Source organism: Hordeum vulgare, chromosome 6H, assembly GCF_904849725.1.
Source record: "Hordeum vulgare subsp. vulgare chromosome 6H, MorexV3_pseudomolecules_assembly, whole genome shotgun sequence".
NCBI lineage: Eukaryota > Viridiplantae > Streptophyta > Magnoliopsida > Poales > Poaceae > Hordeum > Hordeum vulgare.
In genome coordinates, this window is record NC_058523.1 from 114,567,623 (window position 1) to 114,586,488 (window position 18,866).

Here is an 18,866-nt window from a genome sequence, read left to right on the forward strand (position 1 = left end):
TTTGCATGTTTTTTCGCCTTTTATAAATAAACGAAGTCCAAATCTCCTGACACTTTTTGATGTTTTTTCTCAACAAAATAAAGACCTAGAAACTTTTGAGGAAGACTGGGGGCCGCACGAGGTGGCGCCAAGCCAACAGGGGCGCGCCCATGGTGGTGGTTGCACCCTGATTGATTGGGGCCACCTCACTTGACCTTTGGCCCTCCTTTGTGTCCTATAAATACACATATGCTCCAAAAACCCTAGCGAGCCTCCCGGAACACTTTTTTCGCCGTCGCAAGCTTCTGTTCCGCCGTGTGCCCATATGGAGCCCTCGTCCGGTGCCCTGCGGGAGGGAGGGTCGATCACGGAGGGCGTCTACATCATCCTTGATGCTCCAATGGTGATGTGTGAGTAGTTCACGAGAGACCTATGAGTCCGTAGTTAGTACCAAGATGGCTATATATCTCTCTCTCTATGTTCTTCATTACCATGATCACCGCGATTCCTGCAATGATCTATCTTGTGTAATCACTCTTATGCGGTGTGTTTGCTAGGATGCAATCAATTGTGGGTTTATGTTTAGATTATTCATGAGATTATATTGAGTTCCTTGCTGGACCCATATATTTGCATGACTATGAGAGCTTCGTAATTCTCTCCAATCTATTGATTTGGTTTGGCCAACTAGATTAACTTATCCTCAGCTAGAGAGGTGCGTTGTAGTGGGTTCAATCTTACGGTGCTCAATCCTAGTGACACAAATGGACATGACACGTATTGTATTGCTACCACTAAGGGCAAAACGATGGGGTTCATTCATATTAACTGGATTTACTTTGTCTACATAATGTCATTATTCTTCAAGCATTACTCTATTTTCACTTGATACTCTCGAAGCATGTTGGATAATGGTCGATGCATGCAGTAATAGTAGTACATGCAAGCAGGAGTCAGTCTACTTGCTTACGGACGTGATGCCTATATGTAATGATCACTGCCATGAATAAATACTGCATAACTATGAGTTTTTCTATCAATTGCCAAACATTAATTTGTTTACCCACCGTATGCTTTTTACGAGAGAGAAGCCTATAGCCAAAACTATGGCCCCCAGGTCTATTCATAAATATAAATACAAAAATACAAAATACCTTGTTGTTCTTATTTACTTTATATTTATTAACCATTTTTATTTAGCAAACTATCCAACTACACTACATATTACTTGCAAGTAACGAGTTCAAGGGGATTGACAACCCTCTTGCCCGTATTGTGTGCAAGTGTGTTCTCTTTTGTGTGTAGGTGCCGAAGACGAGAAATTACATGGCCATCCTATTGGTCCGATAACCTTGGTTCTCATTAAGGGAAATACTTATCTATACTGTGTTGCATCATGCCCTCCTCTTCAGGGAAAAATCCAATGCATACCACAAGTATCAGGCACCCTCAGGGATCGATAGAAGGGGTATCTAGAGGGGGGGGGGGTGAATAGACTACTTGCCTAAATTAAAATCCTATCATTTTCCCAAATTTAATGGTTGGCAGATTTCAGCAATTCTAACAAGTCTAGTGCACCCTACACATGCTAGTAAACATATATGGCAGCAAAAAGTAAAAACATTGCACATGTAAGTATGGAATAGATTAGGAAGATCAAACACAAAGAAGACACGATGATTTTGGCATGGTTCCGATAGTTGGTGCTATCGTACGTCCACGTTAGTGGAGACTTCAACCCACGAAGGGTAACAGCTGCGAGAGTCCACGGAGGGCTCCACCCACAAGGTGTCCACGAAGAAGCGGCCTTGTCTATTCCACCATGGCTTACGTCCACAAAGGACTAGCCTCACTCAGGGTAGATCTTCATGAAGTAGGCGATGTCCTTGCCCGTACAAACTTCTTGGTTCAACTCCACAACACGAAGTAGGAGGCTCCCAAGTGACACATAACCATTCCATGAGGCACCACCCTCCAAAAGGTAGTAGATGCGGTAGAACGATGAACTCCTTGCTCTTGTGCTTCAAAATATAGTCTCCTCAATACTCAATCACTATGTCATATATTTGGCATGGGTAGGAAAGATTGATTTGGTGGGAAGCAACTTCGGGAGGCTAGAGATCAAGTTTCAAATGGATGGATTGGAATATCTTAATCTCAACACATGAGTAAGTGGCTCGCTCTCAGAAAAATGAATCTGGCAAGTGTGTGTGTGTGTGTGTGTGTTGTGAGTGTGTGACGCCCTCGGTTTAATCGTACGCTAATCATACACGCAAATGCGTACGATCAAACCCAAGGACTCACGGGAAGATATCACAACACCACTCTAGACACAAATAAAACAACATCAACTTCATATTACAAGCCAGGGGCCTCGAGGGATAGAATACGGAAGCTCAATAAACACACGAGTTAGCGGAAGCAACAATATCTGAGTACATACATAAAACATGGGGTGCCTTAGAGAAGGCTAGCACAAAAGATACAACGATCGAACGAGGCGAGGTCTCCTGCCTGGGAACCTCCTAACTACTCCTGATCATCAGCGACCTCCACGTAGTAGTAGGTACCGTCGGGGTAGCAGTCGTCGTCGGCGGGGACCTCCATCTCCTGGGCTCCATCATCTGGTCGCAACAAACGAATCAAGGGGACAAGGGGGAGCAAAGCAGCGGTGAGTGCTCATCCAAAGTACTCGCAAGTCTTACATCAGAACTATCCTAAGTATGCATCAGTATCAAAGAAGGGGGGGGTATATGTGGACTGACTGCAGCAATGCAAGAATAGAGGGAGAAGGCCTAGTCCTATCGAAGACTAGCATCTTCAGGGTCTTGTAGCAATAGACGAGAGTAGAACAGGGGGTAACACAAATAATAGTCATATTGTTGCAGCAAAATTAAAGTGAGGTCACGCCTAGAGATCCTCCCTCGACTCCCTGCGAGGAAGCAATCCTGAGGCAACTAATATCCAGTTAAGTAACAATTGTAGTTGTATAAGATCACGGCACAACTCCAAGTCGTCCTGTAACCGTGGACACGACTATTCGAATAGTTAATTTTCATCCCTGCAGGGGTGCACCACATGTCCCGTCACGCTCAATAACACTCTGGCCGGACACACTTTTATGGGTCCTGCCTGGCCTCGGAATATCGACACGTCGCAGCCCCACCTAAGACTAATCAGAGAGGCCAGCCCACCGGTCTAAATCCTAAGCGCAAAGGGTTCATGGGCCCAGTTCCCCTCCGCGCTCCTGCACGATGTGAGGGCGGCCGACGTCAGTCCTAGCATCCCTTAATCACAAGCGCGATGCATCTCGGGACCACTCGGGCGCGTGCCACTATGTTGCTGACATCTGAAAAGCTCCGGCTGATACCGCGACGCCGAGTACCCATAATTCTTCCCACGCAGACAGTTAGTGCGAAAAGGTCTCCGACCAACCCAGATCAAATACCCAAATCCATTAACATTTTAATTAGGCCATCAACACAGTCTCGCGGGAATCCACCCGTCTTAACAACTAATAACCAATGATCCCAGTAACATGGTCGAGTAACTGTGTGGTTGTAACATCGGGGGGGGGGGGGAATCCGAGGTATCACCCTCGTTGGATTCCGAACGATGTATCCGTCAAGGTGGGCTTAGAGGAATCACCCTCGGGGGTCCCACACTTGAGGGGTTGCACGACAGAGGCGTCATCGGGAATGGTGAAAGAGGAATCACCCTCGTTAACCACGACCGACTAGCTATACTACAGAGATATCATCAGGAGTACTTAGCAAGGTGTCACCCTCGGTACCCGATAGTATCTCTGTAGCGTCATACAACTAAGGGGGTGCATGTGATGTGTCGGGTCTGGCTCGTCGATCAGGGATCGAGATTTGAAAGCAAGCGGGGTAACTAGACTACGGGGTCAGAGGGGATGACTGCTCCACCTATACTAAGCAGATTAAAAGTACAGGACTGAAAGTAGCAGTTCACCAAAAATAGGCTATGCATCAGATATAGGAGCTAACTACAACGGTAGCAAAATACTAATGCAATCAGTAGGAAGAAAGACATAGGCGATATAGGAATGATCAAGGGGGGTTTGCTTGCCTTGCTGCTCTGCGGCAAAGGACTCATCGGCAGGGTCGTAGATGTACCCAGAAGCAGCGTCAGTCTCGGGGTCTACCGGTAAGAAGAGGGGGAAGAAACAATAAATAATAGCAACAGTGCAACACAATGCATGACATGGCAAGATGCACGCTAGACATGATCTAACGCAGCAACATCCGTCATAGACGGATCGGAAGAATATCTGACGATATTTTCCGGGTCTCGGGCTACTACCGGACAAATGGAAAACGATGGAAATGTTTCATGTTTGCTATGCTAGGGACGCGTGACACACGAATGGACCGTGTATCCGGGTTCGTCTCGTTCTGCTGATCAACTTTCATGTTGAAAATATTTTGATCTGACTTACGGATTATTTTATATTATTCTTTAAAGTTTTATTCAATAATTAGGAATTAAAAAAAGATTTAAATAATTTAGTAAAATACAATTATGACATCAGCATGATGTCATGCTGACATCGCAGTTGACTAGTCAACTGACCAGTGGGTCCCGAGCGTCATAGAGACAAGTTTTTAATTAAGATTAAATAGTAATTAATCAGATTAATTTAGTGGGGAACCCACGTGTGATACTCTAATTATTCTTATTACCCAAATAATTAATTAAATAATATATCTATTTATCTATTTAATAAAAAAAATATTTTTATTTTTATATTTTCATTTTTTACTTTTCTCACAAGAGGGTGTGGGGCCTCCCTGTCATAGACAGCGGGGTGAGTTGGCCCCACCGGTAAGTGGCTTAGGCCACATACACATTTTTCTACATACACGTATTATCCAGATACCTACATACATAAATACATACGTCGTGCATACAAAATACGTACGACATTTATACATACAGACATACACAATACATCATTTATTTTTATTTCTTGTCTCAACTCACAACTCCAACCTCTGTGTTAACAGAGACTCAACATCACACAGAGAGGGACACATCTCCAAGGTCACCTACGCGAACCTAACGGCGTCGGATCGGAGCGCCGTTTGCCGGAACGGAACTGGGACGGCGCGAGGAAGGAGATGGTGGGAGGAGCCCGAGGAGGGGCTCACCGACGTTGACGAGAGGGCCCGGTGAAGCCGGAGTTCTCGGGAGGCGGAGGTGACGGCGAGGAGGAGGACGAGGCGGTGCCGGTGGTGACGCGGTTCCGGTGAGGACGATCGCCGGAGAGGCCTCCCGGAGGGGGCCGACCGGCGTGACGAGGAGGAGGGGTCTCCCTGCCCGGTCCCTCCTCGACCGAGCGGGAGGAAGGGGCCGGCGCGACGGGGTGACCAGGGGGGCCTCGGCCGACGAGGGAACCGGGAGGGCTCGGTCCGGTGGGGTGGGGTGAGCCAGCGAGTGGAGGAAGGGGAGGCGAGGCCGCCGATTCTGGGAGGCCAGTGGAGGGGCTCGCGGGGCGAGGTGGGGCGACGGGGTGGGTCAGGCCGAGGAGCTGCGGGGCTGTCGGCCGACGGGGCTGGTCGGAGGGGGGGGTCGACGGTGATCTGGTTGCGGGAGAGCGGGGGGCTGGGAGGCCGACGGGGGAGGGTCGGTCTGGGACGAGGGAGGAGAGACCGAGGGGTGAGGGCTCGGTGCCTCGGTCACGGGGAGGGGGGGGGGAAGTGGGGGGTGGTAGGTGAGATCGACCAGGGGGTTCTGTCGGTGGGGAGGGACGTGGGTATCGAGGGGTAGGTGGGGGAGCCCCTCGAGGGGTTGGTGGGGTGAGGCGAGCGTGGGGTGGCGGCGGCTGCTCGGAAGCGGGGGGGGGGGGGGGGGCTGGGGGGGTCGGTCGCTAGGGTTTCCCGGGAGCCTCGCCGGCTCGGCCAACTTGGCCGAGTTGGGCTAGGGGCTTTTTCCCTTTTTTTTAATATTATTATTTCTAATTCTTTTTATTACTAAATATTATTTACTTTCTTTTACAAATTATTATATATAAGTTTAATACTTTCTTTTATTTATTTATTTTCATTTACTATATTTCTTTTCTCTATTTTATTTAAAGCTCCACTTTTAAATATATTGGGATTACCAATAATTCCAAAAGTGCCTCATTCATTTTTATACTTCGCTAGGTAATCTTTATAACTCACGTGACATTTTCATTTCAACAACCGAATTCTTTTCTCGTGTGACTTTATCTTAAAGCTTCGAATTTTGATTCGGTTTCAACTAACACGAGATCATTGATATTATCCACGGTGACGTGGCATCATTAGCGCGGGATCACTGTCGCTTAATTACAATCATCACTGTAGCAAAAGTCGAGGATGTCAGAGAGTGCCTCCCCTGCTAGTGAGAGGAGGTGGAGGGGTATATATGCATCTCCCAAAATCCAACTGTTACAACATTATTGCCCAACTCGGTGACACCAAAATGAATCTCGGTGGTATCGAGTTGCACTAAATGTGGCAACTTTTGAATTCTCGATGAGAACGACATATAAATCTTGGTGGTACTGACTCGATGACCTAGGGCACTTTCCAATTCTCGGTGGTACCGATTTCAATCTCGGAATTTTTGATTCTTGAAACAGAGATACCAGAAAGTTGGTCACTCTCTTTCAATGGCACCGATATGAAAGTTGGTGGTACTGAGAGATTAGGGTTTGGCAAAGGATGTGTCATTGGGAAAATCGGTAGTGACAAAATAGAATTCTTGGTAGCACCAATTTTTATGTGAAGGCTTTGGACAAAGATATTTGTGGGAGAATGATTGAATATTTTTGGTGGCTATCTCTAAGCACCTGAGCAACCAATTCATCATAAATACCTCACCCCTTTTAATAATATTGACTTTCCTATGGACTCGAAAGTGATTTCTCACAAATATGAAATGTAGAGTCTTGTAGCTTGAAGCTTGGTCAATCCTGTTCCTTTCCTTGGGGCTTCTCCACACAATCCTTTAGCCAATGCTCTCTCTAGACTGTACCTGAAATGTACTAGGTAAAAGTCTTAGTCCAAGAGACAATGTATGTTGTCATGAATTATCAAAACCACCAAGGGAGCATATGTGCTTTTGCACCCACCTACCAATTCATTCTCAATATATCTTCTTCACTAAGCCCCTCTCCCCTATCTCCACCATCCAAGTCCCCCACCAAATTTATTTTCATTTTGCGAGATATGTCTAGTGAATTCAGGTCATTTTTATCACTCAAGGAATGCCTCCTCTACAATTGCAAGATAAAAGGGTCAAGGTGTAGCCCCCCAATTCTTCTAGCCAACCACCAACTAGCTAAGAAAAGGAATTTGAGAGGGAAGCTAGTGCCATAGTAATTAAAAAGGATGGTGATCGATGCTCCTGGTGATCATGATGTGCAAGAGAAAGAGATTCATTATAATCACGGTGACTTGGATGCCATGGTATTGCAATAGGCCATGGATCGTAATTTTCCCTACATGTGTATGTATGTGCATGTGTAGGATCGAAAGAATCTCTAGAAGGGGGTGATTAGACTACTTGAGCAAATAAAAACTTATCATTTTCCCAATTTAAGCTGAAGTCAAGCAACACCATACACATGGGAGTCTAAGAGTTGAGCAGCGAAAAATAGGGACATTGCATATGTATGTAAGAGAGGGATCAGAGAAATCAAACGCAATGAAGATACATTGTTTTTGGTGTGGTTTTGATAGGTGGTGATATCGTACGTCCACGTTGATGGATACTTCAACCCACGGAGGCTAACGTATGCACGAGACTATGAAGGGGTCCACCCACAAAGGGTCCATGAAGAAGCAACCTTGTTTATGCCATTATGGCTTATGTCCACAAAGGACTAGCCTCACTCGGGGTAGATCTTCACAAAGTAAGCAATCTCCTTGCCCTTCCAAACTTCTTGGTTTAACTCCACATGATTTGGAGGATCCCAAGCAACACCTAACCAATCTAGGAGACGCAAGTCTCCAAAAGGTAATAAACGTTGAGTCGATGATGAACTCGTTGCTCTTGTGCTTCAAGACATAGTCTCCTCAACACTCAGTCACTCTCTCAGACATTATGGGTTCGTAGAAAAGAAGGATTGGGTGTAAGCACTTGGGGAGGCTAGAAATGAAGGATCTTATGGTTGAAATGGAATCCCTTAATCTCAACACATGCGTAGGTGGTTCTGTCTCATAAAATGTATATGAATGTGTATGCTTCGTTTGTTTGGTCTCTCTGAGAGTAGCTGGTGGTGGAGGCATATATATAGCCTTCACCAAAAATCCAACCGTTACAACTTTATGCTCAACTCAGCCACACCAACATAAAATCTTGGTGGGACCGACTAGTGCAAAAGGTCCTAACTTTTGGCTTTTCAGTGGAACCAAACGAACCCACTCATTGAGACCGATTTTTGTGATAACTTAAGTAGTTTCCATGTTTTGGTAAATCCGATCAGTTCATATCCAAGATTTCAAGATGAAATCAATCGATTACAAAAACTTGGTCACTACACTTTGGTGGGAGCGAAGGCCATCTCAGTTGCACCGAGTTTCTAGGGTTTTGCTTTGTGGCTCTATCTTGGTTGACTAGGTTGGCCCGGATAGATATTTTTGGTGGTACCGAGTTTGACTTTAGGGTTTTGGACGGATGGAATTGAGAAAGTGGTTGAGGGCATTTGGTGGCAAATCTCTAAGCACTTGAGCATTTGAGTCATCATCAAAACCTCATCCCCTCTTAATAGTATTAACTTTCCTATGGACTCAATGTGATCAATGACCACTTAATATAAATGTAGAGTCTTGCAGCTTTTATCAATATGTTTCTTCAGCATATTGAGGGGTCCACAATCACTTATCCTAGTCATGCCAATCATTGAAATTTTCCTGAAAATATATTTGAGTAGTCATTAGTTAAATGACATATATGTTGTTATTAATTACCAAACCCACCAAGGGATAGGATGCACTTTCAATCCCTCCTTTTTGGTAATTGATGACAACATATAGATCGAAGCTACAATAATGGATAGAATCAATGAATAAAATCGTTGCTTTGAGAAGTATTTGATAAGCAAGAGCTCCCCCTAAATTTGTGCAATATTTATAATTTGCGTTTGAATGCAAATTCACAATCAATTAGGATAACGAGTTACTCTTCCATTTCACATACATCTTGGTGGAGCACACAACATGATATGAATGAAATAAAATAAGTGCATCACCAAGCATATAAGTGAATGACCATAGCAATATATAGATATGCAAGCATAGCATCAAAATACAGTATGATCAAACACATGAGAACATAGTCTCACAAAGTACCGACAAATTGAAAATGAAAGTATCAATAATACAAAACAATAAAAGAAAAAGATGATCCCTCTTGAAGCCATATGATCTATACATATTCTCCCCCTTTGGCAACAAGATACCAAAAAGTTCGAAGAAGTATAGAGCTAAAACTCGTTCAGTGGGGTTGATCTCCTGCTCCGAGCGATGAAGTCCTCTGACTCGTAGCTCCAGTGGTCTTTGAAAGGGTGGAGAGAAGTGCATGTGCATAAACTTCTGTTGATGTGTGCTGGGCTGGAGGTGTGGAAACTGGTGGTGCCGAGGGTGCAATTGACGGAGAAGAGCTGGTGCAGATACTATGGATCTAGTCTGAGGAGCTGGAACTATAGATGATTTGGGTATGTGATACGTCCCAAACATATCTATAATTTCTGTTTGTTCCATGCTCTTTTGGGTGACATTGTTATATGTTTTGCTACACTTTTATACCTTTTTACACATATTTGGACTAACCTACTAACTCAGTGCACCCAGTGCCAGTTTCTATCTGCTAATGTCTTTTAATTGCTGGGACTTCACCCCAATTTACAGATCCCCAAAAATTACGAGAAAAATATATAAAATTTAGCGTGACAAAAGCTTCATGAAGCATCAAGGTGGGCCAAAGGGGAGCCAGGCCCTGCCCAGACGGCCACCCTGCGTGGGCCCCCTCCTGGCCGCGCCAGCAGGCCGCCTGGGCGGCTGGTCCACCCCCTGGTGCCTTCCTTTGGCCTATATCTACCCGTTGGACGGAAAACCCTAAAGAGATATCGAGAATCGCAAATTTCTCCTCTGTTCCGCCGCTGCAGCGCTTCCGAGATCGGGAGCGCCGAAGACCTCTTCCCGGCACCCTGCCGGAGGGAGGATTGACCTCTGGGAGCTTCTCCACCACCATGGACACTTCCCGGACGTGCCGTGAGTAGTCCTCCTTGGACCATGAGTCCATGACCAGTAGCTATGTGATGTCTTCTCTCCAATCTTGTGCTTCAATGCTTAGCCCTTGTGAGCTGCCCTACATGATCAAGGCATCTATGTAATTTACCTGCTCTTACTATGTTGAGTTTGCTGGGATCCGATGGATTATGAGATTATGTTCAGATTGTGATGAGTTATATATTTGGTTCTCCTTTTATATTATGTTCTTGAGTAATTCATGCATGTTCTCCGTTGCTTTTTATTGCTTTGGCCGAGTCGTAGATTGTAACTCCAAGAGGGTGCGTGATGCATGATTATGGGTTCATGCCCCGTGATGTCTAGCTTGAGTGACAGAAACATGAGACTAGGGGATGTGATGTTTCCACTAGGGAGAAAACAATGATGCTTGTAAACACGGTTGCAAGGATTGTTTACCTTACGCAAAGTTCGTTAATGCAGTTATCCGTTGCTTTGAGTTTACACTTTGGGTGGGGCTCGCAACTTAATACCAGCGAGATGTTATAGATAGATATCTCAAGGTGGATGATTAGAGAGTAGCTGATGATGGATAAACGGTCTACTTGTCTTGGCGTACTGCCCATTACTTTTGAGCCTCTAACTTTCTTGTAGCATGATTAGCATTGTGGTGCGTTTATAATTCTGTCAATTGCCCAGCTGTAATTTGTTTACCCAGCATAGTTGTTTATCGTCTTTTGGGAGAGAGACATCACTAGTGAACATCATGGGACTCTGGTCCATATTACCACCATTCTTTACACCTCCACCATTTACTGTTTTTATTTCCTTTTCCGTTGCAATCACTATTGTTATTCCCGCTTGTGTTTTGATCCTTTGCAAACTACAAGGCTAGAGAGATTGACAACCTCTCTGAACTCGTTGGGAGCAAAGTTATTTGTTATGTGTGCAGGTCCACGTCTTCTGCTAGCGCCAGAGCAGCGAACACCTACTTGTTGTTCCTCGGAATCTACCTAGTTTGATAAACCTTACAGTCCCCGTGTAAGGGAAATCTGTTGCTGACTACATCTCCACCTTCCACTTGGGGTAACTGATACGTCCATTTTGCATCATGATTTCATGTTGATATTTATTGCTTTTTGGGCTGTTATATTACTTGTGGTGCCATATTTATGCCTTTTCTCTCTTATTTTGCAAGGATTATTTGAAGAGGGAGAATTCAGGCAGCTGGAATTCTGCACTGGAAAAGGAGCAAATCCTAGTCCACTATTCTGCACATCTCCAAACACCCTGAAAATTTACGTGGGTATTTTATGTAATATATTAAAAATACTGGGGGAAAGAACTACTGAGGGGGCCACCAGGGCCCCACAAGCCCCCACTCCGCCACCACCCCCTGGAGGCGGTGGGCAAGCTTGTGGGCTGCCTGAAGGCCCACTAGCCCCCCTCTTTTGCTATATGAAGCGTCCTGGTCTGGAAAAAAATTCAATCGGGAGCTTTTTCGTAGTTTCGCCGCCGCCACGAGGCGAAACTTGAGCAGATCCAATCTAGAGCTCCGGCAGGACGATCCTGCCGGGGAAACTTCCCTCCCGGAGGGGGAAATCATCACCATCGTCATCACCAACACTCCTCTCGTCGGAGGGGAGGCATCTTCATCAACATCTTCATCAGCACCATCTCCTCTCCAATCCCTAGTTCATCTCTTGTAACCAATCTTTGTCTCGCGACTCCGATTGGTACTTGTAAGTTTGCTAGTAGTGTTGATTACTCTTTGTAGTTGATGCTTGTTGGATTACTTGGTGGAAGAGTTTATGTTCAGATCCTTGATGCTATTCATTACACCTCTGGTCATGATTATGATTATGTCTTGTGAGTAGTTACTTTTGTTCCTGAGGACATGGGATAAGTCATGCTGATAATAGTCATGTGAATTTGATATTCGTTCGGTATTTTAATATGTTGTATGTTGTTTTTCCTCTAGTGGTGTTATGTGAACGTGACTACATAACACTTCACCATATTTGGGCCTAGAGGAAGGCATTGGGAAGTAGTAAGCAGATGATGGGTTGCTGGAGTGACAGAAGCTTAAACCCCAGTCTATGCGTTGCTTCGTGAGGGGCTGATTTGGATCCACTAGTTTAATGCTATGGTTAGACTTTGTCTTAATTCTTCTTTTGTAGTTGCGGATGCTTGCGAGAGAGGTTAATCATAAGTGGGATGCTTGTCCAAGTAAGGGCAGTACCCAAGCGCCGATCCACCCACATATCAAACTATCAAAGTAACAAACGCGAATCATATGAACATGACGAAACTAGCATGACAGAAATTCCCTTGTGTCCTCGGGAGTGTTTTTCCTCCTATAAGACTTTGTTCAGGCTTGTTCCTTGCTACAAAAGGGATTGGGTCACTTGCTGCACCATTGCTACTACTTGTTACTTGTTACTTTTTGCTCGCTACGTTTCACCTCGCTACACAATCACTTGGTACCGCTACTTTCAGTGCTTGCAGTTATTACCTTGCTGAAATCCGTTTATCAGAGCCTTCTCCTCCTCGTTGGGTTCGACACTCTTACTTATCGAAAGGACTACGATTGATCCCCTATACTTGTGGGTCATCAAGACTCTTTTATGGCGCCGTTGCCGGGGAGTGAAGCGCCTTTGGTAAGTGGAAATTGGTAAGGAAACATTTTTATACTGTGCCGAAATTTATTGTCACTTGTCACTATGGAAACTCTTCCTTTGAGGAATTTGTTCGGGGTATCTTCACCACAAACGGAAGCACGAGGAGTTTCTCCTCAACCTGAGGTACCTACTGAAAATATCTTTTATGAAATTCCTTTGGGTATGCTTGAGAAACTGCTGGCTAATCCTTTCACAGGAGATGGATCTTCACATCCAGACTTTCATCTAATCTATGTAGATGAAGTTTGTGGTTTATTTAAGCTTGCAGGTTTGCCCAAGGATGAGGTAAAGAAGAAATTCCTTCCTTTATCTTTGAAGGATAAGGCGTTGACATGGTATAGGCTATGTGATGATGCTGGATCATGGGGCTACAATCGGTTGCAATTGGAATTTCATCAAAAGTTCTATCCTATGCATTTAGTACATCGTGATCGGAACTTTATTTATAACTTCTGGCCTCGTGACAGGGAAAGCATAGCTCAAGCTTGGGGGAGGCTTAAATCAATGCTATATTCATGCCCCAATCATGAGCTCTCAAGAGAAATTATCACTCAAAAATTTTATGCTCGGCTTTCTCATGAAGATCGTACCATGCTTGACACTTCTTGTGCCGGTTCTTTTATGAAGAAGGATATTGATCACAAGTGGAATTTATTGGAGAGAATCAAACGCAACACTGAAGATTGGGAGCTGGAGGAAGGTAAGGAGTCACGTATGAATTTCCAGTTTGATTGCGTTAAATCTTTTGTTGAGACAAACACTTCTAGAGATTTTAGCGCTAAGTATGGACTTGACTCTGAGATAGTAGCTTCTCTATGTGAATCTTTTGTTGCTCATGTTGATCTTCCCAAAGAGAAGTGGTTTAAATATCATCCTCCTGTAGAAAGAAACATAGTCAAAACCAATCTAGTTGAGGAGAAAATCATAGCTTTTAGTGATCCTGTTGTTCCTTGTGCTTACACTGAGAAACCACCTACCCTGCTAGGATAACGGATTATTCTAAAGCTCCAACTGTGATACGTAGGGGTTACATTAGACCACTTGGACCCCCTGAGGAGATTAGAGATGAACCTAGTGTTGCTATTATCAAAGATCTCTTAGCCGAAGACATAGACGGGCATGTTATCAAATTATGTGAGGACTCCGCTAGAATTGCTAAACCTCACGCAAAAGACAAGCACGGACGTGTAGTTGGCCTGCCTGTTGTTTTTGTTAAGATAGGAGATCACTGTTACCATGGTTTATGTGATATGGGAGCTAGTGTTAGTGCAATACCCCGTTCTCTATATGATGAAATCAAAGATGAGATTGCACCTGCTGAGTTAGAACCCATTGATGTCACTAGTACGCTAGCTAATAGAGACACTATCTGCCCTTTGGGAATCGTGAGAGACGTTGAAGTCCTGTGTGGTAAGATGAAGTATCCTACTGATTTCCTCGTCCTTGGTACTGCACAAGATAGCTTTTGTCCCATCATATTTGGTAGACCCTTTCTCAACACTATCAATGCTCAGATTGATTGCATTAAGCAGACTGTCACAGTAAGTTTAGAGGGTGTGTCTCATGAATTTAACTTCTCCAAGTTTGGAAGACAAACCCATGAAAGAGAGTCGTCTGGTAGAGATGAAATCATTGCTCTTGCCTCTATTGCCGTACCTCCTACGGATCCTTTAGAGCAATATGTGCTTGAGCATGAAAATGATATGCATATGGAGGAGAGAGATGAGATAGATAGAATTTTCTTAGAACAACATCCTATTCTCAAGAATAATCTTCCTGTTGAACTGCTTGGGGATCCTCCCCCACCAAAGGGTGATCCTGTGTTCGAGCTTAAACAGTTGCCTGATACTCTTAAGTATGCCTATCTTGATGAGAAGGAGATATATCCTGTCATTATTAGTGCTCTCCTCTTAGAGCGCAAAGAGAAGAAGTTACTAAAAACTCTGAGGAAGCACCGCGCTGCTATTGGATATACTCTTGATGATCTTAAGGGTATTAGTCCTACTCTATATCAACACAAGATTAAAACCGATCCTGACTTTAAACCAGTTGCTGATCATCAAAGGATATTAAATCCTAAGATGAAAGAGGTCGTCAGAAAAGAAATATTAAAGCTTATGGAAGCACGAATCATTTATCCCGTCGCTCATAGTGATTGGGTAAGTCCAGTACATTGCGTACCTAAGAAGGGAGGTATCACTGTCGTTCCTAATGATAAGGATGAACTAATCCCACAAAGGATTATTACCGGCTATAGAATGGTGAAAGACTTCCGGAAACTGAACAAGGCAACCGGGAAAGATCATTATCCTTTGCCGTTCATAGACCAAATGCTAGAAAGGCTATCAAAGCACACACACTTGTGCTTTCTAGACGGTTATTCAGGTTTCTCGCAAATACCTGTTGCACAATCTGATCAAGAGAAAACCACTTTCACCTGCCCTTTCGGTACCTTTGCCTATAGACGTATGTCTTTTGGCTTATGTATTGCACCTGCCACCTTCCAAAGATGTATGATGGCTATATTCTCTGACTTTTGTGAAAAGATTGTCGTGGTTTTCATGGATGACTTCTCCGTTTACGGGTCTTCCTTTGACGATTGCCTTAGCAACCTTGATCGAGTCTTACAGAGATGCGAAGAAACCAACCTCGTCTTGAATTGGGAGAAGTGCCACTTTATGGTTAATGAAGGTACCGTCTTAGGACACAAAATCTCTGAGAGAGGCATTGAAGTTGATAAGGCTAAGGTTGATGCAATTGAGAAAATGCCTTGCCCCACAGATATCAGAGGTATACGAAGTTTCTTAGGTCATGCTGGTTTCTATAGAAGGTTCATTAAAGACTTCTCTAAGATAACTAGGCCTCTTACCAACCTCTTGCGGAAGGATGTTCCTTTTGTTTTTGATGAGGATTGTGAGGAAGCTTTCGAAATACTTAAGAACGCTTTGATAACCGCACCTATTGTTCAACCACCTGACTGGAACTTGCCCTTTGAAATCATGTGTGACGCTAGTGATTATGTTGTTGGTGCTGTTCTAGGACAAAGAGTTGACAAGAAGTTGAATGTCATTCACTACGCTAGTAAAACTCTAGACAGTGCCCAAAGAAACTATGCCACTACGGAGAAGGAATTTCTAGCAGTCGTGTTTGCATGTGAAAAGATCAGATCTTACATAGTTGACTCCAAAGTCACTATTCACTCTGATCATGCTGCTATTAAGTACCTCATGCAGAAGAAGGACGCTAAGCCTAGGCTGATCAGATGGGTTCTCCTACTACAGGAATTTGATTTGCACGTCATTGACCGAAAGGGTGCTGATAACCCTGTAGCAGATAACTTGTCTAGGCTAGAGAATGTCCTTGATGACCCACTACCTATTGATGACAGCTTTCCTGATGAGCAATTAAATGTCATCCACACTTCTCATAGTGCACCGTGGTATGCCGATTATGCAAACTATATCGTAGCCAAATACATACCACCCAGTTTCACCTATCAACAAAAGAAGAAATTCTTCTTTGATTTGAGACACTACTTTTGGGATGATCCTCACCTTTATAAGGAAGGAGTAGATGGTGTTATTAGACATTGTGTGCCTGAACATGAACAGGGACAGATCCTGCAGTAGTGTCATTCCGAAGCCTACGGAGGACACCATGCTGGAGATAGAATTGCCCATAAGGTATTGCAATCAGGTTTCTATTGGCCCACTCTCTTCAAGGATGCCTGTAAGTTTGTCTTGTCTTGTGACGAATGCCAAAGGATAGGGAACATTGGTAAGCGTCAAGAGATGCCTATGAACTATTTACTTGTCATTGAACCATTTGATGTCTGGGGCTTTGATTATATGGGACCCTTCCCGAGTTCCAATGGGTACACTCACATCTTAGTTGTGTGGATTACGTTACTAAGTGGGTAGAAGCTATCCCCACTAAAAATGCTGATCACCACACCTCTATTAAGATGCTTAAAGAAGTCATATTCCCAAGATTTGGAGTCCCTAGATACTTGATAACTGATGGCGGTTCACACTTCATTCATGGTGTTTTCCGCAAGATGCTAGCTAAGTATGATGTCAACCATAGAGTTGCATCTCCTTATCATCCTCAGTCTAGTGGTCAAGTTGAGTTGAGTAATAGGGAGATCAAGTTGATCCTACAAAAGACCGTCAATAGATCTCGAAAGAACTAGTCTAGCAAACTTGACGATGCACTATGGGCTTATAGGACTGCTTATAAGAATCCCATGGGCATGTCACCGTATAAAATGGATTACGGTAAGGCCTGTCATTTACCTCTTGAGCTGGAACACAAAGCTTATTGGGCAATCAAAGAGCTCAACTTTGATTTCAAACTTGCCGATGAGAAGCGGTTGTTTGATATCAGCTCGTTAGATGAATGGAGAGCCCAGGCATATGAGAATGCCAGGTTGTTTAAGGAAAAGGTTAAGAGATGGCACGACAAACGAATACAGAAATGAGAGTTCAATATAGGTGATTATGTCTTGCTATACAATTCTCGTTTGAGATTCTTTGCAGGCAAGCTTCTCTCTAAATGGGAAGGTCCCTATGTTGTCGAGGAAGTATATCGTTCCGGTGCCATCAAAATCAATAACACGGAAGGAAATTTTCCTAGAGTGGTAAATGGGCAAAGAATCAAGCATTACATCTCTGGTACTCCCATAAATGTTGAGACCAATATCATCAATGTCATAACTCCAGAGGAGTACATAAGGGATGTCTATCAGCCTGTTTCAGACCTTGAAAACGAAGATGTATCTGTTTCGGCAAGAAATTGGACTCCGATACTTTTCCAATAGGAAATTTCCTCAGTTTTGGAATTTTTGGAAAATTAGAAAAATAAAAAGCAGTCCGGAGAGCAAACGAGGAAGCCACAAGGGCCCACTCCGCCACCACTCCCTGGTGGCGGTGGGCAAGCTTGTGGGTGCCTCGTGTGCCTCTCGGACTCCGTTTTCTTGCGGAAGACTCCTTTTGGCCCAGAAAAAATCAATATATAGTCGCCCGAAGGTTTTGATCTCCGTATCGCGCAGTTTTCCTGTGTTTTCGTTTTGAGCTTGTTGGCTGCCGCAGATTTAGAGCAAAGATGTCTCAGGAATCTATTGGGGAGAATGATCTTCACCAAGTTCATGAGGAAGTAGATGTTGATCTGAACAGAGTAGAAGTCACGGAAGCCAGGGACCAAGCTAAGGAGAAAACCCAAGCTAGGGAGGAAGTTCAAGCTATGTTCAACATTGAAGATGTTGAAGGAGTAGATTTTCTCCACCCCTTCCTCCACGTGCTGTCTCCATCCTTGATTGAACTCTTGAGGTTTTGCGAAACAACTCGTGCTCGCAATATTTCTCTTTCTCGTGAAGTTGTTTTGCTGGAAAACCATGTCACAGATCTCAAAGGTATAAATCAAAGATTGATAGCTCTCTTGGAATCAAAGGCGACAACAACACCACCATCACCACCTAAGGAAGACAACTAAGCATTGGTATGGGCCATCCCCTTGGCTTCTGCCAAGCTTGGGGGGAGTTGCCCTGGTACCGTATCACCTTTATATCTTTTGCTTTTACCTGTGTTTTAGTTCTTCCCTTTTCAGTTTTTATTTCTTCTTTTAGAGGAATAAGTCTTTAATTTTTAGTTTGAGTCTTTTGCTTTTGTCTCTCCCCCGTTCTATTCGAGCTTACAAGCTATATAATATAGAGTGTCATAGTCAAGGGCTTTGCTTTGTGCCATGATCAATAGTATGAAAAGAACTATAGCATGAAAGATCATGAGACGATCTTATGGAAAGTGATAACTTCACTTATGACACGTATGATGATTGAAACTTGTTGAGAATAAATCAACATAGGCCTCAGTCATTGTTGCAACTAATAAGAAGTAATAAGGAAAGAGAGGTTCACATATAAATATATCATCTTAGACACTTTTTGCAATTGTGAGCACTCACCAAA